This window comes from Carettochelys insculpta, chromosome 2, assembly GCF_033958435.1.
Source record: "Carettochelys insculpta isolate YL-2023 chromosome 2, ASM3395843v1, whole genome shotgun sequence".
In the NCBI taxonomy this organism is placed as follows: Eukaryota; Metazoa; Chordata; order Testudines; family Carettochelyidae; genus Carettochelys; species Carettochelys insculpta.
In genome coordinates this window covers 150,150,537-150,174,712 of record NC_134138.1, presented here as the reverse complement: position 1 = coordinate 150,174,712, position 24,176 = coordinate 150,150,537, and the positions used below count along the sequence as shown (strand labels likewise).

At 51.8% G+C, this 24,176-nt stretch overlaps 1 protein-coding gene across 1 annotated transcript in view; it reads right to left on the bottom strand.

Moving 5' to 3' along the window:
• Positions 1 to 24,176, bottom strand: part of CTNND2 (catenin delta 2) — a 747,444-nt gene that overhangs the window by 615,982 nt on the left and 107,286 nt on the right. The window lies entirely within an intron of this gene.

Below are 24,176 nucleotides of genomic sequence, written 5' to 3'. Positions count from 1 at the left end.
ACAGGGACCTGGGGTCCAGGAGCCTGAGAGGCCCTACTACAACACACTGTACACAATTGGTAAAACATCTTATGCTGTTTTTCAAATGACACGCCGTATTTATGATCATTATGGACTTAGCTCACAGGGGTCAGAAACAATTGGCACCTGAAGAGAACAAAATAAAGCATAATGTACAGTTTGAGCATCATCGTCATCATTGGACGTGTTTGGGGGAACAAGAGAAGTTTGAAAACTGCAGAAAAGAAGAATAGACTTATAAGGACACAGTAGCTGTGTCTACATGTGCACGCTACTTCGAAGTAGCGGCACCAACTTCGAAATAGCGCCCGTCGCGGCTACACGCGTTGGGCGCTATTTCGAAGTTAACTTCGACGTTAGGCGGCGAGACGTCGAAGTCGCTAACCTCATGAGGGGATCGGAATAGCGCCCTACTTCGACGTTCAACGTCGAAGTAGGGACCGTGTAGACGATCCGCGTCCCGCAACGTCGAAATTGCTGGGTCCTCCATGGCGGCCATCAGCTGGGGGGTTGAGAGATGCTCTCTCTCCAGCCCCTGCGGGCTCTATGGTCACCGTGGGCAGCAGCCCTTAGCCCAGGGCTTCTGGCTGCTTCTGCGGCAGCTGGGGATCTATGCTGCAGGCACAGGGTCTGCAACCAGTTGTCAGCTCTGTGTATCTTGTGTTATTTAGTGCAACTGTGTCTGGGAGGGGCCCTTTAAGGGAGCGGCTTGCTGTTGAGTCCGCCCTGTGACTCTGTCTGCAGCTATGCCTGGCACCCTTATTTCGATGTGTGCTACTTTGGCGTGTAGACCTACCCTCGCAGCGCCTATTTCGATGTGGTGCCGCGCAACGTCGAAGTTGAACATCGACGTTGCCAGCCCTGGAGGACGTGTAGACGTTATTCATCGAAATAGCCTATTTCGATGTTGGCTTCACGTGTAGACGTAGCCAGTGTGTGTCTGCACTGCACACGCTGCCAAGGGGGAGTGTACAGACAATGTGCACACAGCTTCGCATTGGTATACATAGTGGCATAGATGGTAACACGTTAATGAGGAAAGTGAAGACATGTCAGAATCTAATGGTATGTACCCTCAATGACTCACTCCATGCAAAGTAGTGATTCCTATTTACATTGCTACTTCTAGCAGGATAGTGTCCTCCTGACTCCTTACTGCCAGAGCCTTTCCCTGATGAAGGAAACAGCTCTGGCAGCTTCCTAATGATAGAATGTTCCCATTTCTCAGCGAAAGGCTCCAGGTGAGGAGTAGTTTGGACAACTCCCATTACAGCTTTTTTTCCATTGCCCTCCCCTTACCACATATCAGAGCATGAATGTAGCTTTGCACTGTGCACATAGCTGCATGTATCCTACACACTGCCTCCAGTGTAGACATGGCTATATAGAGAAGTGTGGTACTCAAAATTGAAGATAGTTTTCTATTCTTCACATATCCCCCAAGCAATTTATACCTTTGAATGTATTCACCATGGATGACCCTAAACTACTAAAAATAAATATCAATTTATACTTCAACATGTTAACACATATGATCTTTTCTGCATGATGCCTCAAGAAACTTCATTGCCTAACTGTACAGGACAGATATAAAAATAAAGTCAGGTTTTCTTGTCACTTATAAAAAATACTATTCAGCCACATGCACTAGTATTGCTAGTATGAAGAAACAAATCATGTTTTCTGAAAAAAAAATTTTTTTTAAAATATTGAATAAAATTCATTCTTTCCGATTTTATAGGTGGAAATAATTATCCTGCCAAAGGCCTTAGACCCCTTAGCTCTTTTAGCTGATATTACATAGCTGAATGGATTGTTAACATCTGATCAAATTGTATCACTGGGAGAATACATTGATGTTGCTTATTTCATAAGGGAGTTGTGGCAAGTCTTTTGTAACATGAAGGTCAGGGAGACACTGCTGCCAGCAGAGCATGGCCCTGGATGCCCTAGGGAGCTGCCACTGGCCAAGCAGTGCTGCCCTCACCATGGCAGGTTGCCCTGGTGGGACCCCCAAAACCTTTCAGTTCCCTTCCATAAGCCCTCCACTGCTTGCTCTGACTGCTGCCCTGCTGTCCCCTATACCTCACAATCCCCTGCCCTGAGGCTCCCCAGACCTTCCCAGACCCCAAACCTGATTCTGGCACCCATCACCCCCTGCCCTGAGCTCCTTCATACCTCCCAGCCCACTGCCCTGAATTCTTCCCCTTTCACCTCCTGCCCTGAATTCCCCACAAGGAACTGAGCAAACCCAGGTAAATTTGTTTTTTGTTTTATAATCTGTTGCTTTATAATTTATAACTTAGTATCCAGTCTCGCCCAAAACATCCAAGTCTTGAAAATGGCCAATTTCAGGGGCCACACACCCAATGCACAGTTTTCTAAAAATTCCCTGTTCCCTCTCATTCCTCCCAGCCATGTGGCCCTTATTTTTATCTCCTCCGCTGAACTCCTAAACTTAGCTGGTGAACAAGGAGACCGTGTTTAGGCCCGTGACCCTGCTAAGGTGCTTTCCTAGCTGACTTTAATTGAGTCAGCTGGGGAACAACATGCTTTAACATTAGGACATAGCAGGAGTTAGAGGAACTCAGAGCATGTTCCATATACCTTTTACAAAAGCCCATACAGTAAAGCCCCAACTTACACAGAGGTTGCATTCTTGCACAGCTCAGCAGAAATCAAATTTCACATAACTTGGAGGAGCCAGAAAACTGACCAGCGCAGCAGCACTGGTCAGTTTTCTGTCTCTTGGGAGTGGCAGGCAGCTGCTGTGCTGGTCAGTTTCCCCACTCCTGTCAGTGGCCATCAGAGTCACGCTGCCCCCCTGACAGGAGTGGTTTCCCTGCTCCTGCCAGTGGCAGCAGCCAAGAGTCAGGCTCTCAAACAGGGAAAACCTCTCCTGTCAGGGGCAGACGCAGAGCTGGCTGCCACCCAACAGGAGTCAGGAAACTGACCAGCCCAGCAGCACTGGTCAGTTTCCCCGCTAGTCTGAGTGGCAGGGAGCTGGTGTGTGGCTCCAGGCTGCCTGCCACTCGGGGCACCAGAGTGACAGCACTTGCGACTAAAATTCTCTATGTACACCTTAGGTCCTGCACATATGGCAGCAGTACAAGATTTCTTGCACTGCCCATATAGCGTGCCCTGAATCTACAAGAACCAAGTTCAGCAAATGAAAAGGTTTCTCCTAATAACCTTTCTACAGTTTGTATCTCAAACCATAGCTGTTCTGTGTGCTCAGACTACTGATGAGCTGGCAGGCGTTATTAACCAAGCAAGGTGAGAACCCACACCCATTACTATCCAAGCAAAATAGACCATTCATTTAACTCAACAGTATTTCTGTTCATCTCTATGTATTGCAATAACTTCTGAATATTGCATCTGATTAATTCCAGTGAATTTTTCTAATATCAAAGGGAAGAACGCTAATGATAATGGGAATGATCAAAAAGGTAGAAACAGGGGAACTGGGGACACATGGGCTACGTCTACACGTGAAGCCAACATCGAAATAGGCTATTTCGATGAATAACGTCTACACGTCCTCCAGGGCCGGCAACATCGATGTTCAACTTCGACGTTGCTCAGCCCAACATCGAAATAGGCGCAGTGAGGGAACATCTACACGTCAAAGTAGCACACATCGAAATAGGGATGCCAGGCACAGCTGCAGACAGGGTCAATGGGCGGACTAGCGCTTCCGGGGCAACAGCTAGCCGCTCCCTTAAAGGGCCCCTCCCACATACACTCAGCCTGCACAGCACGCGGTCTGAGGAGCCATAGGCACACAGACCCCGGGCGCCGCAGTCATGGACCCCCAGCAGCAGCAGCAGCAGCAGCAGCAGCAGCAGCAGCAGCTAGAGGTCCACCCAGCCCTCCCGGCAGGAGCAGGGCTTGCCCTGGCCCATGCCATGTGGGAGGCAGCTGAGCACCTTCTTGCCCCAGGGGTGGAGATGCCCCCAAGGCAGCAGGGCTCAACCCCTACCCCTGCAGCACCCCGCTCCACCCCCCGCCTCACACGCCGGCGGCTGTGGAGCTACCCCACCAGCACCGACTGGTGGGAGCGGCTGGTGCTTGGGGAGTGGGACGACGACCACTGGCTCAGGAACTTCAGGATGACCCGCCAGACATTCCTGGAGCTGTGCCAGTGGCTCACCCCCGCACTCAGGCACCGGGACACTGCCATGCGGCGTGCCCTCCCTGTGGAGAAACGGGTCGGCATCGCTGTCTGGAAGCTGGCCACTCCGGACAGCTACCGATCCATGGGGCAACAGTTTGGTGTCGGAAAGGCCACCGTCGGGGCTGTCTTCATGGAGGTAAGAGAACCCACGGGGGGAGGCCAGGCCAGGGCAGGGCAGGGGGGCCAGGGCAGGGGGGCCAGGGCTGGACAGGGCAGGGCAGGGCCACGCACACCCTGCTCACCCCTCATTGGGGCTGTCCCATGTGCTTTCTCTGCAGGTCGTGCGTGCCATCAACGCCATGCTCCTGCACAGGCTCGTGAGGCTGGGGGACCCACATGCCACTGTTGCCGCCTTTGCCACCCTGGGCTTCCCCAACTGCTTCGGGGCTCTGGATGGGACTCACATCCCCATCCGCGCCCCGCATCACAGTGGCGGACAATACCTCAATCGAAAGGGCTACCATTCTGTCGTCCTGCAGGCCTTGGTGGACAGCCAGGGACGTTTCCAGGACATTTACGTGGGCTGGCCTGGCAGCACCCACGAAGCCCGGGTTTTCCGGAACTCGGGCCTGTGCCGCCGGCTGGAGGCGGGGACCTACATCCCCCAGCGGGAGATCCCTCTGGGGGACACCACCATGCCCTTCTGCGTCATCGCAGATGCGGCCTACCCCCTCCGGCCATGGCTCATGCACCCCTACACGGGCCATCTCTCCGCTAGCCAGGAGCGCTTCAACCAGCTCCTGAACCGTGCGCGCCAGGTGGTGGAGCGCTCATTTGGCCACCTCAAGGGATGCTGGTGATGTCTCCTGACCTGCCTGGATGCGGGCCCCAACAACATCCCCCAGATTGTGGGTGCCTCCTGCGCCCTGCACAACCTCGTGGAGAGCAAGGGGGAGACCTTTCTGCAGGGCTGGGCCGCGGAGGCCGGCAGGGCACACGTGCAGCCACCTGCTGCCCCCAGTCGGCAGGTGGACCCAGAGGGGACCCGGGTCCGGGAGGCCCTGCGGGCCCACTTCGACCAACAGGCCGCGGGGTGAACTCTGCCCAGGCTCCCTACTGCCCGTCCCTTCCTCCCCCACACTCCTGCCCCAACGCCCACACCATGGAGCACCCCACCGCCCCCCCCCACTTGTCCTGGACAAATGACAGCACGAACTTGTGGGTGAATGTAAACTTTTTTTTTCGTCTTTACGAAACTTTTTTTTTTTTTGTAAATAAATAAATATGTGAAACACAAACCAAAAAGGAGGGACAAACGTTCAACCAAAGCAAGATGTGCACAAATAAAACAATACAACAACAAAGCAAAGAAGTGTGCACCATCAACAAAAAAGAAAAGCAGGGAGGAGAACGGGGAGAACTATTTACGTTGCGGGATGTGGATCATCTACACTGTACCTACTTCGATGTTCAACGTCAAAGTAGGGCGCTATTCCTATCTCCTCATGGGGTTAGCGACTTCGACGTCTCGCCGCCTAACGTCGAAGTTAACTTCGAAATAGTGCCCGTCGAAATTGCCGGGTCCTCCATGGCGGCCATCAGCTGGGGGGTTGAGAGACGCTCTCTCCAGCCCCTCAGCTCACTGGTGGCCGCGTGGAGCGGCCCCTTAAAGGTCCCCTCCCCCGCCCTGACTCTGCAGGAAGCTGAGGCAACGTGCAGGCTGCAGCCTGCACACGCGGGCAGCCTGCAGAGCCCTCAGCCCACCACACAGCGGCGATGGCGAGCCAGGAGCCCCGCCAGCGCCCCCAAGGCCCCCCCCCCCAAGGGGAGCCAGGGCAGCCAGCCCAGCCAGAGGGCCACCCAGTCCGGGAAGCGGCAGCGGGGCCCCTCCTGGACGGAGGCCGAGCTGCGGGACCTGCTGGGGCTCTGGAGCGAGCAGGAGGTGCTCCAGGTAATGGGGAGCAAGAGGCGGAACGCGGATGTGTTCCCTCGGCTGGCCGACGGCCTGGCTGCCCGGGGTCACCCTGCCCGCACTCCGGACCATGTCCGGAGTAAGGTGAAGGAGCTGCGGCAGGGTTATGCCCGGGCCCGGGATGCGGCCAGCCGATCTGGGGCCGCCCCCGTCACTTGCCCCTTTTACAGGGAGCTCAGGGACATCCTGGGCTCCCGGCACACCTCCTCCCCTCCGGCCACCCTTGACACCTCGGCTGATGAGCCCCAGCAGGCCCTGCAGCCGGAGTCCGCCCCGGAGGCAAGCCCCGCACCCCGGGGGCCCCCCCCGGAGGCCATCCCCGGGACATCGCGGCAGGAGGAGGAGGAGGAGGAGGAGTGGGGCTCCTCCTCCGCAGAATCCAGCCTGCAGATCCTCCTCCTGCCATCCCGGAGCAGCAGCAGGGCCTCCGACCCCCGGGGATCTCCGGACCGTGGGAGCGGACCCACAGGTAGGTACCCCTCTCTGGTGGACACCCCTGGGCTTGAGGGGCGGGGGTAACAGAGATGTGTCCAGGGCCCCCCACACGCTCACATGGCCATGGCCCCAAGGACACCAGGGCCATGGCCCTCACAGCACTGCAGCCGTCAGCCCCTGCCCCCCCCCACCCTGCATGACAGTGCCATGCCCCATCCCCGGGCCAGGGGGGAGCGGAACCTTGAGGGGCCCCCGGGCGGAGGGGGTGGGACACCCCGCAGCAGCAGCATGTGATGGAGTGGGGGGAGTGCCAAAGGGAGACTCAGGCTACATATGAGCCACAAGAGCCGAGGAGCTCCCAGGGCCAAAGAAGCATCCTGACGCTACAGCTGGCAGGTGACACCTCTGCCCTGAGCAAACAGGAGGGAGGAGCCGAGCTGGCTTGGAATTGGGGGGCGAGGGCGGGGGCCACAGGTAGAGGCTAGGGGAAGGGAGAGCTGGTAGGCAGCCAGCCAGAGGAGGGGGAAAGCTGCATCCCAGAGGGGCCCCCCTTGGGGTCTTCTCCCCACGACGGGTTGGAAGGACTGTCTCTTCCGACAGCTGGTGCTGTCACTCCTGCCAGAAACTGGCCATCTGTGGCCTAAGAAACCTCTCCTGCTGTCAGACCCTGCGGGGTGAAGTGAGAGTCGCTCCCACCAGGGGACGGGGTGCAGGGCAGGGGGACCCCTGAACCCCATCCATCACAGCAGCATCTCCCAGGGACGGGGATGGGGAACCTGCAGCACAGGGCGGGGGGGACAAAGGCCACGGCTCGGGGCCCACACTAACGCCTGTCTCCATTCTTCTTTCCCCCCTCCTCTCCTGTGTCCTGCACCTGCACCTGCACCATCCGAAGGACCGGAAGAGAGCGCCGGCAAGGCCTCGGTTGTCCCGGAGAGCCCTCCGGGACCCTCGCTCCAGGGCAGCCCCTGGGCCAAGGAACGACCGGCCCCGCGGAGGGCAAGACGGCGGACCCCGCGCCTATTACCGCCGGCGGCGACGGACCCCCAGCTGCTGGCCATCCTCCGCCGGCAGCTGGAGGTGTCGGAGCAGCACCTCCAGCTGCAGGAGCGGACGCTGGCCAGGCGCCAGGAGGCATGGGGGGCCTATATGCAGACATTCAACCGGCTGGTTGATTACCTGGCCCCCCATGCCGCGCCGGCCGAGCCATCGCCTGCCCTGCCCGCTCCTGCCGCCCCACCACCAGCTGCTCCAGCCGTCGCCGGGCCGTCCGCCGTCGCCCCACCACCCACCCGCGAGGGCCACAGCGCCGAGGGACCCCTGGAGCCACCTGAGACTCGCCGGCGCCGATACCTTCCTGTGCAGCCCGCTCCCACCCAGCCGCGGACCAGACTGCAGGCACGGCGGGGCTCCCGGCCGGGCACGCCCAGTGCTGGGCTCTAGGGGCGAGGGGCCCGGGACGTGGCCCCCCCCTTGTTGTATATAGTTTGAATGTTTGTTTTTGGTGCCCCCGTTTGCCCCGTCCCCCCCATGTAAATAGTTCTCCCCGTTCTCCTCCCTGCTTTTCTTTTTTGTTGATGGTGCACACTTCTTTGCTTTGTTGTTGTATTGTTTTATTTGTGCACATCTTGCTTTGGTTGAACGTTTGTCCCTCCTTTTTGGTTTGTGTTTCACATATTTATTTATTTACAAAAAAAAAAAAAAGTTTCGTAAAGACGAAAAAAAAGTTTACGTTCACCCACAAGTTCGTGCTGTCATTTGTCCAGGACAAGTGGGGGGGGGCGGTGGGGTGCTCCATGGTGTGGGCGTTGGGGCAGGAGTGTGGGGGAGGAAGGGACGGGCAGTAGGGAGCCTGGGCAGAGTTCACCCCGCGGCCTGTTGGTCGAAGTGGGCCCGCAGGGCCTCCCGGACCCGGGTCCCCTCTGGGTCCACCTGCCGACTGGGGGCAGCAGGTGGCTGCACGTGTGCCCTGCCGGCCTCCGCGGCCCAGCCCTGCAGAAAGGTCTCCCCCTTGCTCTCCACGAGGTTGTGCAGGGCGCAGCAGGCACCCACAATCTGGGGGATGTTGTTGGGGCCCGCATCCAGGCGGGTCAGGAGACATCACCAGCGTCCCTTGAGGTGGCCAAATGAGCGCTCCACCACCTGGCGCGCACGGTTCAGGCGCTGGTTGAAGCGCTCCTGGCTAGCGGAGAGATGGCCCGTGTAGGGGTGCATGAGCCACGGCCGGAGGGGGTAGGCCGCATCTGCGATGACGCAGAAGGGCATGGTGGTGTCCCCCAGAGGGATCTCCCGCTGGGGGATGTAGGTCCCCGCCTCCAGCCGGCGGCACAGGCCCGAGTTCCGGAAAACCCGGGCTTCGTGGGTGCTGCCAGGCCAGCCCACGTAAATGTCCTGGAAACGTCCCTGGCTGTCCACCAAGGCCTGCAGGACGACAGAATGGTAGCCCTTTCGATTGAGGTATCGTCCGCCACTGTGATGCGGGGCGCGGATGGGGATGTGAGTCCCATCCAGAGCCCCGAAGCAGTTGGGGAAGCCCAGGGTGGCAAAGGCGGCGACAGTGGCATGTGGGTCCCCCAGCCTCACGAGCCTGTGCAGGAGCATGGCGTTGATGGCACGCACGACCTGCAGAGAAAGCACATGGGACAGCCCCAATGAGGGGTGAGCAGGGTGTGCGTGGCCCTGCCCTGCCCTGCCCTGCCCTGGCCCCCCTGCCCTGGCCTGGCCCCCCTGGCCTGCCCTGCCCTGCCCTGGCCCCCCTGCCCTGGCCCCCCTGCCCTGGCCTGGCCTCCCCCCGTGGGTTCTCTTACCTCCATGAAGACAGCCCCGACGGTGGCCTTTCCGACACCAAACTGTTGCCCCATGGATCGGTAGCTGTCGGGAGTGGCCAGCTTCCAGACAGCGATGCCGACCCGTTTCTCCACAGGGAGGGCACGCCGCATGGCAGTGTCCCGGTGCCTGAGTGCGGGGGTGAGCCACTGGCACAGCTCCAGGAATGTCTGGCGGGTCATCCTGAAGTTCCTGAGCCAGTGGTCGTCGTCCCACTCCCCAAGCACCAGCCGCTCCCACCAGTCGGTGCTGGTGGGGTAGCTCCACAGCCGCCGGCGTGTGAGGCGGGGGGTGGAGCGGGGTGCTGCAGGGGTAGGGGTTGAGCCCTGCTGCCTTGGGGGCATCTCCTCCCCTGGGGCAAGAAGGTGCTCAGCTGCCTCCCACATGGCATGGGCCAGGGCAAGCCCTGCTCCTGCCGGGAGGGCTGGGTGGACCTCTAGCTGCTGCTGCTGCTGCTGCTGCTGCTGCTGGGGGTCCATGACTGCGGCGCCCGGGGTCTGTGTGCCTATGGCTCCTCAGACCGCGTGCTGTGCAGGCTGAGTGTATGTGGGAGGGGCCCTTTAAGGGAGCGGCTAGCTGTTGCCCCGGAAGCGCTAGTCCGCCCATTGACCCTGTCTGCAGCTGTGCCTGGCATCCCTATTTCGATGTGTGCTACTTTGACGTGTAGACGTTCCCTCGCTGCGCCTATTTCAATGTTGGGCTGAGCAACGTTGAAGTTGAACATCGACGTTGCCGGCCCTGGAGGACGTGTAGACGTTATTCATCGAAATAGCCTATTTCGATGTCGCAACATCTAAATAAGCTATTTCGATGTTGGCTTCACGTGTAGACGTAGCCATGGAGTCCTTTGCATCTGGTTAGCAGACCCCATCAATTTTAATCAGGTCTGATTTGTTATAAAACTATCAACCAGTTTGATGGTATCACTTAACATCTTCTGGCACAATGGCATTGCCAGACCTGACCATCTGTTGAATGGAATTTAAAACGGTGACACCCCAAATGTCTTATCAACTGGACAAAAAGAAAATATATGGGAATAGTGGGTGAACACAGGGGAGAGTGGGAGATGGCATATAAAGATGGACTTGGGTGGCACACATAGCACCTGACATGAGGAGGGTAAAATGGAGAATCCTTGGTATGGGTGAGTGGGGATCCATGAAATCGGAGGAGGGGATGGCAAAGTGTCACACAAGCAGCTTGTCGGGGCAATGAACACTGCAAGGAGCCCCTGTTCTGTATAAGAACACTGCCCCACAGAATAGTTGGTACATCCCTTTAGTCTGTATCACAGTAACGTTTAGAGGCTCCAACCAATATTGGAACCTTATGGTACTAGGTACTATGGTATGTAAACGTATAGGCCATGCTTAACACGAGCGGGTTTTTCAACCACACATGCGTTTTGTTGACAAAAGCTGCAGAGTGTTCACACTAAAAATGCTTTCTGCCAGCGTACTGTCAACAGAACTCGGTGCTTTTGTGGACAGTCTTCTGCCCCTCCTCCAGGAGGCAGAACCACCCTTCTTGATAGAATCTGTTGACAAAAAAAGCCATGTGGACTCTGTAAGGGGCCCTCTGTCAACAGACACGGCTTCTGGTCACCAGGCAGCCCTGTCTGTTGTGCTCCTGGTCGGCCATTCTGTTGAGAGAGCGCCAGGCAGTCCAGCCACTCTCTTTTGACGGAGTGGATCACTTTTTGGATCCACATTTGTGTGCAGACACATTTTGTCATCAGACTTTTTCAGAAGATCTCTTCTGACAATGACATCTGTCGACAGATCTCTGTAGCGTAGACACAGCTGTAGTGAGAATCAGCCAGTGCCCTGAAAAACTAGCAGATTAAAAAGCAGACATGAAAGGTGGTGTGTTATGAGACCTTGCAAAAGAGCAGCTAAGTCATGGCCCTCCTAGTAGATCACACTTTCTCCTAAGCACATTGACTGCATTTGTGGCATACAGAATGATCGTGACTTAACCTACTAAACCACCATGTGCCAGGCCATTTGCACAGTATTGTCATGGGACATATTTGAATTGGCAGACTTTTAAACATGATTATAACACTAATAGCTACCTTAGTGCAAAACAACATATACCAACATTTTTGAAGATTTAAAATGAACACAACAATGTACACATTTGAATAATTCAAATTCTGTTTTGCGCAAGATAGATCATTTCCAAATACAACTGCTAGATGCTGACAAATCCCCTGAGATACTACCGAGTAATCACAGTCTTAAAGTGCTGGAATCTAGGGCCTCAAACCAAAATCCTTTTTTTTTTCTTTTCAAATTTTACGTAGAGCATCATCATATTTATAAGCAAACCCTCCTCTCCCCGCATATGGCACATGGAATTGGCCTGATCATTAGAGTTGCTTAAAGAGGAACTCTGTATACTGCAATAGATTATTCTGACATTTGATTAGTTTCAGATAGCTGCAAGGTTTCAGCAGCTGACATTTGACAAACGTCTTTCCAATCTAATACTGTAAATCTGCAAAGGATCTATTTCTAGGCATTTGGCCTTTTAGCTGGAACATCTGAGCACCCTCTGTAGCATCAGGCTAACAGTTTCTGACCATTGCATTGAATAGTTTATTACTAAAAATATTACCTGTTCAGAACATGTTAAGTCTACACAGTTTAAATCCTTAAATAGGAATCACAACAATAAATCTCACAATATTTGATTATAATCCTAATGCTTAATATTTTATTTGCTCTGCTTTGCCAGAAGAAGCTCAGAAATATTGCTAGTTTCCTTACATTGATATTCTTCCATTTATTAGTAGAGTTATTTTTTTTTATCTCTTTTGATGCTTTGAAAAATAGTGCCAAAATTCTTGAGTGTGTGTGGAGTGGGGGAAGACAAGATTATTTTTGATAGTTACATTGGTATAAAATTGGTGAATGAGATTCTAAGGAACAGTCTACACGATCATACAACATTGGCACAACTGCAGCAGTGCCACTGTGCCATTGGAGTACATCTGGTGAACAGACACTATGCTGATGGGAGAGCACTCCCGCTCCCACTCCTCGGCAAGAAATGGGTGCTATGTCAGTGGGAGAGCCTCTCCCACTGACAGCATAGTCTGGACACCACTTTAACTCAAGGCAATTTACAGGTGCTCGGGGAAGTGGCTTTGAACACAACTGAATGCCACAGCTTATGTCCATATAAGCAGTACTGTAGGCCTGTGCCTGTAGCGAAGGAAGAACAAGCGAAGTGAGTGATACCACTCTCCAGATTTCTGTTCCGTCAAATAAAGCCTCATTTATCACAAAGGTACATACACACACGTTTCTCTTCCTTCTCTTTTTTTTGGGTGCAAATGCTTGTGGATGCGTGGAGGGTTGGAACGGGAGTTCAGGGCTATACGTGATTCTCCCCACTCAAAACTACTGCAGGAAATGAAAAGGTAGTTCTGCTGCTGGGTGCCATTATGTGGCTGATGATGGGAGGGTGACAACACCACAATACTCCTCGAGCTTCAAGGTAGATAAAAAGTACCATTCAAAAATGGTTATTTAAATTACACAGAGCTTTTTTCTTTTTAAAAATAGCCCCATTAAAATTAAATCTGTAGTGACTACAAAATGTGTTAAGTTCTAAATTTATAATATCTTTAAAATTTCGTAGAATCATAGAATACTAGGATGGGAAGGGACCTCCAGAGGCCATCAAGTCCATTCCCCTGCCCTAATGGCAGGATCAAGTACTATCTAAACCATCCCTGATAGACATCTATCTAACCTGTTCTTAAATACCTTCAGCAATGGAGATTCCACAACCTCCCTTGGGAATTTATTCCACTGTTTGACCACCCTGACAGTTAGGAACTTTTTCCTAATATCCAACCTAAACCTCCCTTGCTGCAGTTTAAGTTCATTGCCTCTTGTTCTATCCTCAGAGGCCAAAAAGAACACGTTTTCTCCATCCTCCTTATGACACCCTTTTAGATACCTGAAAACCACTATCATGTTGCCCCTCAATCTTCTCTTTTCCAAATTAACAAGACCAATTCTTTCAGCCCTTCTTCATAGGCCACATTCTCTAGACCTTTAATTATTCTTGTTGCTCTTTTCTGGGCCATCTCTAATTTCTCCACACCTTTCTTGAATTGCGGTGCCCAGAACTGGACACAATACTCCAGCTGAGGCCTAACCAGCACAGAGTAGAGCAGAAGAATGACTCCTCATGTCTTGTTCACAACACACCTGTTAATGCATCCCAGAATCATGTTTGCTTTTTTTGCAACAGCATCACACTATTGACTCATATTTAGCTTGTGGTCCACTATAATCCCTAGATCCCTTTCTGCTGTAGTCATTCCTGGACAGTCTCTCCCCATTCTGTATGTGTGAAACTGATTGTTCCTTCCCAAGTGGAGAATATTGCATTTGTCCTTATTAAACTTCATCCTGTTTACCTCAGACTATTTCTCCAATTTATCCAGATCATTTTGAATTATGACCCTATCCTCCAAAGCGGTTGCAACCCCTCCCAGCTTGGTATATCTGCAAACTTAATAAGCTTACTTTCTATGTCAACATCTAAATCATTGATGAAGATATTGAACAGAACTGGTCCTAAAACAGACCCTTGAGGAACCCCACTTGTTATACTTTTCCAGCAGGATTGAGAACCATTAAGAACTACTCTCTGAGTGCAGTTTTCCAGCCAGTTATGCACCCACCTTATAGTAGCCTCATCTAAATTGTATTTGCCTAGTTTTTTGTTAACAATATCATGTGAGACCGTATCAAATGCTTTACTAAATTCTAGGTAGACCACATCTACCGCTTCTCCCCGATCCACAAGGCTCGTTATCCTATCAAAGAAAGCTATCAGATTAGTTTGACATGATTTGCTCTTTATAATTCCATGCTGGCTGTTCCCTATCATTTTACCACCTTCCAAGTGCTTGCAGATGATTTCTTTAATTACCTGTTCCATTTCTTTAATTACCTGCTCCTGGCACAAAAGTTAAGCTGACTGGCCTGTAGTTTCCTGGGTTATTCTTATTCCCCTCTTCATAGATGGGCACTATATTTGCCCTTTTCCAGTCTTCTGGAATCTCTCCTGTCTCCCATAATTTTCCAAAGATGATAGATAATGATAAATTTAGAACACAATGAATTGATGGGCTTCTATAAAAGAAGTGATGAACTAAACGGCTTCTTTTCTATCTGAAGAAAGCATCAGGTGAAAACATCTCACTTTTGAGGTAAATCTTTATAAATATGGCAAAACATGTGAAGTAATATAGGAGACCGCCTTATTTTCAAGAAACATAGGCAAAACTAGGAACTTAAATACCAGTTCCTGGAATTTAGGCATATTTGCAAACATTCTCAGGCTGACCTGAAATCATCAGATTAATTAACTGATTACAGATAATTCCTCTGTTTAATAAATCATTTAGCTGAAAAAGTGAAACACATTGTGTATGCAAACTTCTCTTATCAATAACATTTACATTTGTTCTGCTTAATAAGAATAAAAGTTAAACAATAAATGTGTGTACTTTATTAAATTCCAGTACCTACAGTAATGCAGCTTCACACATGAAAAAGTTATATATCTATGTCTAGTAAATAAACAATGCATCATTGACCATTTCCTAACATGCTAAATATACATAATTAATAAATATCTCTAAATATTAAGCCTTGTAATTCCTTAAAATAGATAGTTACAGTGGTCCCTTCTAGGTATAAAAAATATTCCCTCTCTCGTGCAAAGGCTCTGTTTCACTGTAAATCAACACATTTTAATGGTTATAACCACCAACGAAAATGCATCATGCTTTGGAAAATAACTGATATACGTATGGAAATATTGATTAAAACTGATGATTTCCACGTAGTTATTCAAATAGGCAAAGACAAATCCTATTACTAACCTTACCTATCAGACCTTGCTTGCTGCTTTCCCTCTTATTCTCCTTGCACAGAGCAGATGATATCATCAGTGGGACGTTAAGCCAGAATAACTAATGGACCACAGGAATTTCTACTGCAGCGACACAGTAAGGCTGCGTCTACATTAGCAAGTTCTTTCAAAAGATTTTTCAAAAGAAGGGGACTCTTTCAAAAAATCCTGTGGAGCGTCTACACACAAAGATGTGTTCTTTCAAAAGTAAATTGAAAGAATCTGGTACTCCTTTTGAAATTGTTCTTCCTTTCCCCATTTTGGAAGAGATTTTCCAGAAGGCTTCTTTCAAAACGAGTTCACTGCAATTCAAAATCCCGCTCTGCCACTCCAGTTCAATCCCCACCCCCCCAGCCCCAGTTCAAACCCCCTGCAGCCCAGCTCACCAGCCTTGTACACAGCTCTGGCTCAAGCCCCTGCAGGGCCATGCTGCTTCAGCTCAACTCAACACTCGGCTCCCACTGCAGCCCCAACCCTGCCCCCTGGCTTATCCCTCCCCAACTGCACCCCCAACCCCAGAATTTAACTTTCAAAAGGAGCATCAGTTGCTACTCAGGCTTCTCTGGCTACAGAACGTGTGTTATGCTGGGCAAAAAGCCCCCTCGCCCTGATTTATGTGACACTCAAGTCATGCAAGGATATGTGGGGATGCAACCTTCACATAACTAGGGGGACTACTGTACCAAGTCATTCAGCTCTTGAAGTATCCCTAATGGCCTTCATTAGCACATTTAGAATTAAAACCAGATTCACACTTCATATTTCTAACTTCACACCCAAGAATGATAAATGCGCAAAAATAAGACATACACATTCAGCAGATTGTAACATAAAAATCAATACACTACATGAGCTATTTTGTCTCAAGTATTTTTGTATTATGCATAGTTATATTCACAAGCCAATTTTCCTAAAGCCTGGTGTGTGACAAAAACATTTCTTATGCTATATCTGTGTCACACCCTTACCCACCCCCAGAAGGGCATATGTCCTTCTATTCCGGCAGTGGAGGCACAATAGTGTTTCAAAACAGAGGGGCTATGTCTACACTAGCCGCCCCCTCTCCTAAAGGGTATGCTAATGAGACACTTTGGGATATGCTAATGAGGTGTTGCAATGAATATGCAGCACCTCATTAGCATAACGGTGGCCATGGCTCTTCGAAAAGAAAGGTTACTCACCATAGTAACGGTGGTTCTTCGAGATGTGTCCCCGTGGGTGCTCCACATTAGGTGTTGGGCTTGCCCGGCACCGCAGATCGGATCTTCCAAGCAGTTTCTGCCGGACCGCACATGTGCCAGTGGGCGCCGCTCCCTTGTGCGCTCCTGGCCACGTGCGCGATCCAGTCCCTGCCAGTTCCTTCACCAGCCGCCTCGGATGCTCCTGCAAAACACTAAACAGAGATCCGAAGCGGGGAGGATGGGCGGGTAGTGGAGCACCCACGGGGACACATCTCGAAGAACCGCCATTACTATGGTGAGTAACCTTTCTTTCTTCTTCGAGTGTCCCCGTGGGTGCTCCATATTAAGTGACTACCCAGCAGTAACCCAAGATAGGAGGTGGGTAATCAGATTATGTGCAGCTTGTCCCCAAGAGGACCGCTGCAGAGAGACGGGTATCCTCTTGGAATACCCTGTGAAGGCCATAATGTTTGGCGAAGGTGTCACAGGATGACCAGGTCGCCGCTCTGCAAATGTCTTTTAGTGCAACGCCCTTGAAAAAGGCTGTTGATGCCGCCACCGCCCTAGTGGAATGAGCCCTGGGCGTGGCCAGTAAAGGAGTCTTTTTGAGTTCGTAGCACATTTTTATGCAGGATACAATGTGCTTCGAGATTCTCTGCGAAGAGAGACCTTCTCCTTTCGATTTGGGAGCGAGAGAGACTAGGAGTCTATCCGTTTTCCGGAAGGACTTGGTCCTGTCTATATAGAAGGCTAGCGCCCTCCTCGTGTCCAGGAGGTGTAGGCACGCCTCTTTGTTAGAGTTATGAGGCTTTGGATAAAACGAGGGTAAAACAATAGGTTTGTTAATGTGAAACTCAGAAGAAACATTAAGAACAAAGGCTGGATGCAGCCGTATGGTTACTGCCTCCTTGGAAAAAACAGTGCAGGGTGGCGTTGCCATAACTGCTGCAAGCTCGCTCACCCTGCGAGCTGACGTGATTGCGAGAAGAAAGGTCGTCTTTATCGTAAGGAGGCGGAGGGAAACCGTGGCCAAAGGCTCGAATGATGGTCCCGTTATCGCATTAAGCACCAGGTCCAAGTTCCATGAAGGTGGAAGCGGTTTCCGAGGGGGGTATAGGTTTACCAATCCTTTGAGGAACCTGGTAACCATGGGATGGGAGAACACCGTGTGCCCTTCCTCTTCGTGTCTGAACGCCGAAATGGCGGCAAGGTGGACCTTTAACGAGGATAGTGAGAGTCCTTCTCTCTTGAGGTCCAGTAAATACTCTAATATTACAGGTATAGGCACCAAAAGGGGGGCCAGCAGTTTGGTAGAACACCATGCCGTGAAGCGAATCCATTTCTGCTTGTAGGTCTTCCTGGTGGAAGTCCTCCTGCTACTTTCTAGGACTTGTTGCACTTCCTCCGTATATGTGCTCTCTAGGGAGCTGAGCCATGGATTAACCACGCTTGTAGTCGCAGGCCTTGGGGGTGCGGGTGCACTATGGTCCCCTGGGCTTGCGTGAGCAGATCCGGCGCCACCGGAAGGGGCATCGGTGGATGGTCCAACATGCGCAGGAGTAGGGGAACCATTGCTGTCGATCCCACGTTGGGACTATCAGGATCATTCGGGCTCCTTCCCTCCTGACTTTCTGCAGGACTTTGTGGATCAGCACTGTGGGACGAAAAGCGTAAAGCAGGGGGCCCCTCCAGGAGATCACGAATGCGTCCCCCATGGACCCCCGTCCCAGTCCTGCCCTGGAGCAGAATCGTGGGCACTTCTTGTTGTGTTGCGTGGCAAACAGGTCTATCTGGGGAAAACCCCATGCGTGAAAAATCGGTCGTAGCAGATCGGGACGGATCTGCCACTCGTGCATGAGTGCAAAACGCCTGCTCAGCTGGTCTGCCTTCACATTGTGAGCGCCTGGTAAGTACGAGGCTTTCAAGATTATATTGTTGGCGATGCACCAGTTCCATAACCGAACTGCTTCTGCACATAAGGCAGGGGACCAAGCTCCTCCTTGCCGATTTATATAAAACATGGTGGAGGTATTGTCTGTACTGATCCCGACTACTTTGCCTTGTATATGGTCTCGGAAGTGTCTGCAAGCGTTGAACACTGCTCTGAGCTCCAGTATATTTATGTGCAGTGACTGCTCCGAGGAGGACCACAGCCCTTGAGTCACCTCTTCGCCCATGTGTGCTCCCCACCCTATGAGGGAGGCATCTGTAGTAAGAAAAAACGATATTTGTGGTTGGTGGAAGGGTACCCCTGTTAGCAAGTTCTTGGGGTTTACCCACCATTGCAGGGAATTGTGCACCTCTGTTGTGGGCGACACCACCCTGTGAACGGTGTGTGCTGCCGGTTTGTATACGCTCGCCAGCCAGTGTTGCATGCTGCGCATGTGTAACCTGGCGTTCTGCACTACGAATGTCACTGCTGCCATGTGGCCCAGCAGCTGTAAGCACATCAGAACTGGCACCATAGGGCTGAAGGTGATGACTTGCACGAGGGAGTCAATGGCCCGAAAGCGTGTCTCTGGTAGATACACTCTCGCTGTAATAGAATTTATGCATGCCCCTATGGACTCTATGTCCTGTGCGGGGTCTATCTTTGATTTTGCCAGATTGATAACCAGGCCGAGCGAAGAGAACGTGTCTGCTGTGACGCGTATCATGCGTAGTACCTCCTCCTTCGAGGCCCCTTTGAGTAGGCAGTCGTCCAGATACGGGAATATAAATACCCCCTGTCTGTGCAGGTAGGCTGACACCACTGCCAAGGTCTTGGTGAAGACTCTGGGGGCCGAGGAGAGGCCAAACGGTAGGACTTTGTATTGAAAATGTTCTTTGCCCACCATGAACCGGAGGAATCGTCGGTGAGCCGGATGGATAGTTATGTGAAAATACACATCTTGTAAGTCGAGGGCTGCGAACCAATCTCCATCGTCTAGTGCCGTAAGGATGGAGGCGATTGTGATCATCCGAAAGCGTTGCTTGCGCAGGTACCGGTTGAGGCCTTGAAGATCTAAGATGGGCCTCCAGTCTCCTGTCTTTTTCTCCGTGAGGAAGTACCTCAAGTAGAACCCTTTCCCTTGCAGTTGCTCCGGCACTCTTTCCACTGCCCCTATGAGCATGAGATGGTCTACCTCCTGCTTGAGCCTTGCTACTTGGGAGACCTCCTGGAGGTGGGGCCTGGGTGGAGGTCGTGGCGGTGGGAGCGACTGGAAGGGGATGGCGTACCCCGTGGCTATGATCTCCAGCACCCATTTGTCTGTGGTGATCCTTTGCCACTGGTCGTAGAATGGTCGGAGGCAATGGTGGAATAACCGCTTCGGATGACCTTGTGCGATGGTAGTGATGGCGCAGCCCTGGATCGGTGTGTCAAACTTGTGGCCTTTGGCCCTGCCCCGAGGATGCACGGCTCTGTTGGGAACGTCGCCTGGGAGGTCTGTACTGCTGGTGCTGTTGATGTCGCCCTTGCTCATAACCCCTGTGGTACTAGGGGCGCTGTTGCTGGTACTGGTACCGTCTTTGTTGAGGGTAGTACTTTTTCTTACTGTATGGAGGGGTGTAAATCCCCAGGGTCCTACGGGTGGCTCTTGAATCTTTACTAGAATGAAGGACCGAGTCAGTTGATTCAGCAAACAGCTTCTGCGAGTCGAAGGGAAGATCGACGATCTTTGCCTGCAGATCCCTCGGTATACCTGAAGTCTGGAGCCAGGACTCCCTTCGCATCACCACTGCCGTAGCTGTGGAGCGTGCTGCTGTGTCCGCAACATCCAGGGCGATCTGAACTCCCGTCCTCAAGGCCACGTAGCCTTCTTGCACGATGGCCTTGAGCACCGGTTTCTTGTCCTCTGGAAGTGAGTCCATGAGGGAGGTTAACCTAGTGTAGTTGTCGAAACTGTGGTTTGCTAGATGCGTTGCGTAATTTGCCATTCGCAACAGTAGTGTGGAGGAGGAGTAGACCTTTCTGCCGAACAGCTCTAGCTTTTTGGCATCTTTGTCTGTTCCCCCTGTCTTGAATTGAGATGTCTTTGATCTTTGTTGCGACGACTCTACCACCAAGGAATTTGGTTGTGGGTGGCTGAACAGGAACTCCATGCCCTTCGCCGGCACGAAGTATTTCTTGTCCGCTCTCTTGTGGACAGGTGGGATAGTCGCAGGGGTCTGCCATATCATAGTGGCGGACTCCAAGATTGCTTCGTCAAGCGGTATTGCTATTTTGGAGGAGGCCGGAGGTCTCAGATTTTTGAGGAGCTTATGGTGTTTCTCTTGCACCTCTGCTGTCTGGATGCCTTGCATGAAGGCCACTCTTTTAAACAGCTCTTGAAACTGTCTGAGGTCGTCCGGAGGATGGACGTCCCCCGGGGCCGTAGCCTCGTCCGGGGAGGAGAGCGAGGAACCACTAGGATACACCTCTCTGGACCCTTCCGGTTCCTGTTGGTGATGGTACATCTGCTCGCTGGAAGCTTGCAAGGGAAAATCTCGGGGTTCCATAACCAGTTCCCCCTGAGATACTTGAGTCTCTGTCCCCGTTCGCGATTGCCCTCGGGGATACAGGACCGTCTGTGGGGATCTTTCCCTGGTAGACTGCCGGTGGTGTCTATGCCCCGCGTGTTAGGGACGACCATGGCAGCATGGGCACTGTTCTTGGGAAGGTGACCTGGACCACTCCCTTGGTGCATACCCCCTGCGTCTGGGGGAGTGAGATCATCGAGAGACCTGGGACACTGGAGAGAGCGATTTGTGATAGTATTCCAGCGGCTCAAACCCCAAGAAGGGTGAAGGTGGTCCCAGCCAGGGCGAGGCTGGTTGTAAAAATGGAGACGGGGGCTCCGGGTAGGCTAGGGGGGACCCCTGCCTTCTAGTTGAATTCTGCAGCATGAGCGGAGGGCTGAGAGAAAACAACTCTGCAGCCCTGTCTGGAGAGGGGCTGCCGTGCCTTGTTTTCTGTGCAGCCTTCCCCCTCCCTTGAGGGGGTGGCTCCGCCCCCTGACATGCAGGGGCTCTCGGCCCCGTCCACGCCGTGCTCGGCACGCTCATGGGCGGTGCCGCATGGGTGGTGTCCTCCGGTGACTGCAGGCTGCGTGCCTGCGCGCTCTGCACCGCCGGTTCCCCGCGGGTTGGTGCCGCTGCCTGAGGTGCCACCAGTACCGGCGCTTGTTTAGCCGCCGCCCTGCCTGCGGTGCGGGGCAGCTGTTTGATCATCGGAGGCTGAGCCTCCTCCACGTGGCTCTCCGTGCCGCCGCCGATCAGCTATTGCTGTGGCTGGGGGCTGTGCGCTCCTCCCGTCCCGCTCGCTGATGCTGCCAGCAGGGATCGGGTTGGGGAGACTTTCCTCCATTTTTGCGCTGATGGGGTGAGGGAGGCAGCTTTCCTTTTATGGGTCCCGGAGGGTCCCTCCTGCTGCGGCCGCTCCGGCACGTCTGGCTGGAGGGCCTTGTCGAATAGCAGCATTTTGAGCCGCATCTCCCTGTCCTTCCTTGCTCTGGCTGTTAATTTTGCACAGAAGGAGCATTTCTGCGTGACATGGGACTCCCCAAGGCACCTTATACAGTGACTGTGCCCATCAGACGCTGGCATTGCCTCTCAGCAAGACTCACATTTCTTGAATCCTGAAGAGGACGTTGTTGGTGAGTCTTTTAGTTGTTAATGGGGTACTTAGCACCTTCTCTGTGCTGTTTTCCCCCTCTCCGATAGCCTGCCGCGGCAGGAGGGCTAATGGCCCTAGGCTCCTGGCCTCCGGTGCTCCGCTTGTTACTAGGACTGGACTGAATGCCGTCCCGCTTGTTGTTTCTTGTTTGTTTGTTTGTTTGTTTGTTTTGAAAATAACAACTGGCTAACTTAACAATAGCCTAAGAACTTGAGAACTTTTAAAGAAAACAACTAAAAACCATTGAATACGCTAACTTAGCCTAGTCGGATTCCGTCTGCAGCCGACGGCAGTTAAGAGGAACTGGTGGGGACCGGATCGCGCACATGGCCAGGAGCGTGCAAGGGAGCGGCGCGCGCCGGCGCATGCGCGGTCCGGCAGAAACTGCTTGGAAGATCCGATCTGCGGCGCCGGGCGAGCCCGACACCTAATGTGGAGCACCCACGGGGACACTCGAAGAAGAAGTGCTGGTTTTGATCGTGCACAGCTCGTCTACACGGGGGCCTTTTCTAAAGGACCCCACACACTTCAAAGTCCCCTTATTCCTATTTGGTTATAGGAATAAGGAGATTTCAAAGTGTGTGGGGTCCTTTCAAAAAGGACTCCATGTAGATGAGCTGTGCACAATTGAAACCAGCACTTTCGAAGTGCCCCAGCTGCCATTATGCCGATGAGGCGCTGCATATTCATTGCAGCACCTCATTAGCATATCCTGAAGTGTCTCATTAGCGTCCCCCTTATGAAGGGGGTGGATAGTGTAGACATAGCCAGTGTGTAATACACATCAGGTTTCTCGCCCTCCTTATACAGATACTAAAAGATTTGCACTTGCTGTGTAGGATTAAAAAGAGCATTGACATTTCAAAACTGTTTCAATGGGTTTGAAGTTGCAGTTGGCTGAACATATTAAATCAGTATTTGCTTTATATTAAATGTTTTACTATATTACATATGCACATTGTATGAAACTATACAATATCTGTACAAAGCTTTGTAACATTACCACAATCTGAAGTTCTTTTCTTCATGGGCTCAGTTATAGCCATGGTAAGCTTTGGACAACTACCTATTAATTCTTTGTTGTTTTTCTTACCCACCTTTTCTACACTTGTTACAGGCACTGAAGGGAGTTTCACATGTATTCTTTTGAGTGAACACTTAAGGAGGTTTAAACCATTAAACAAGTTATCTATTAATGACTTCAGTGGATTATTATGTATTTGTACCATAGAAGACTGAGGCAGCGTCAACATAAGCCTTCTTCTTCAAAGGGGGGCATGGTCATCAGCCTGACTGGAGAATACTAATGCAGCGCTGCAATGAACATGTAGCACTTCATTAGGCTAGTTCTCCCTGCGGCAACTTCGAAGTGCCGGCATGCCTTGTAGCTGTAGGAACTTCGAAGTGTCTGTGGCTACACGGCATGCCCGCACTTCGAAGTTGCCGCAAGGAGAACTAGCCTAATGAAGTGCTACATATTCATCACAGCACTACATTAGTATTCTCCAATCAGGCTGATTACCATGCCCCCTTCAAAGGAGGGAGCAAGTGTAGATATAGCTTTAGATACTTTTGTTGCTCGGCCTGAAAGATGGTAAAATTATAAAAACAATGGTTGAGTAAAAGGAAGGTGGAAGAAACATTTAAAACAAATGCATGTACCTGACAGTAAATCAGAAAACAATGAAAAAAAGGTGTTTTTTTAGTAAATGGCAAATAGTTTTTCTGTATCATAGCAGTTGATTTAAATACCACAAACAACTAAGAATTAAACTTCTAAGATTCCAGTTTGTGCACTCCTCAGTTGATATTTTAGAATGAAAAGAAAAAGACAAATAACCCCCCAAATTAGACTTTCAACAGGACTGCCTGCAAGCTTGTCCTTGTTTTGCAGTGGAAGAATGTGTGGTATTTCCACACTTCAAGGTTTTTGTATGCTTCTCTGTCTTGAGAACCAAATTAAAAAAAAAATCCATCAATCTTAGACTTCCATTTAAAACTCATTAAAAATCCCTTTGCCATATCTCTTGAAGATTA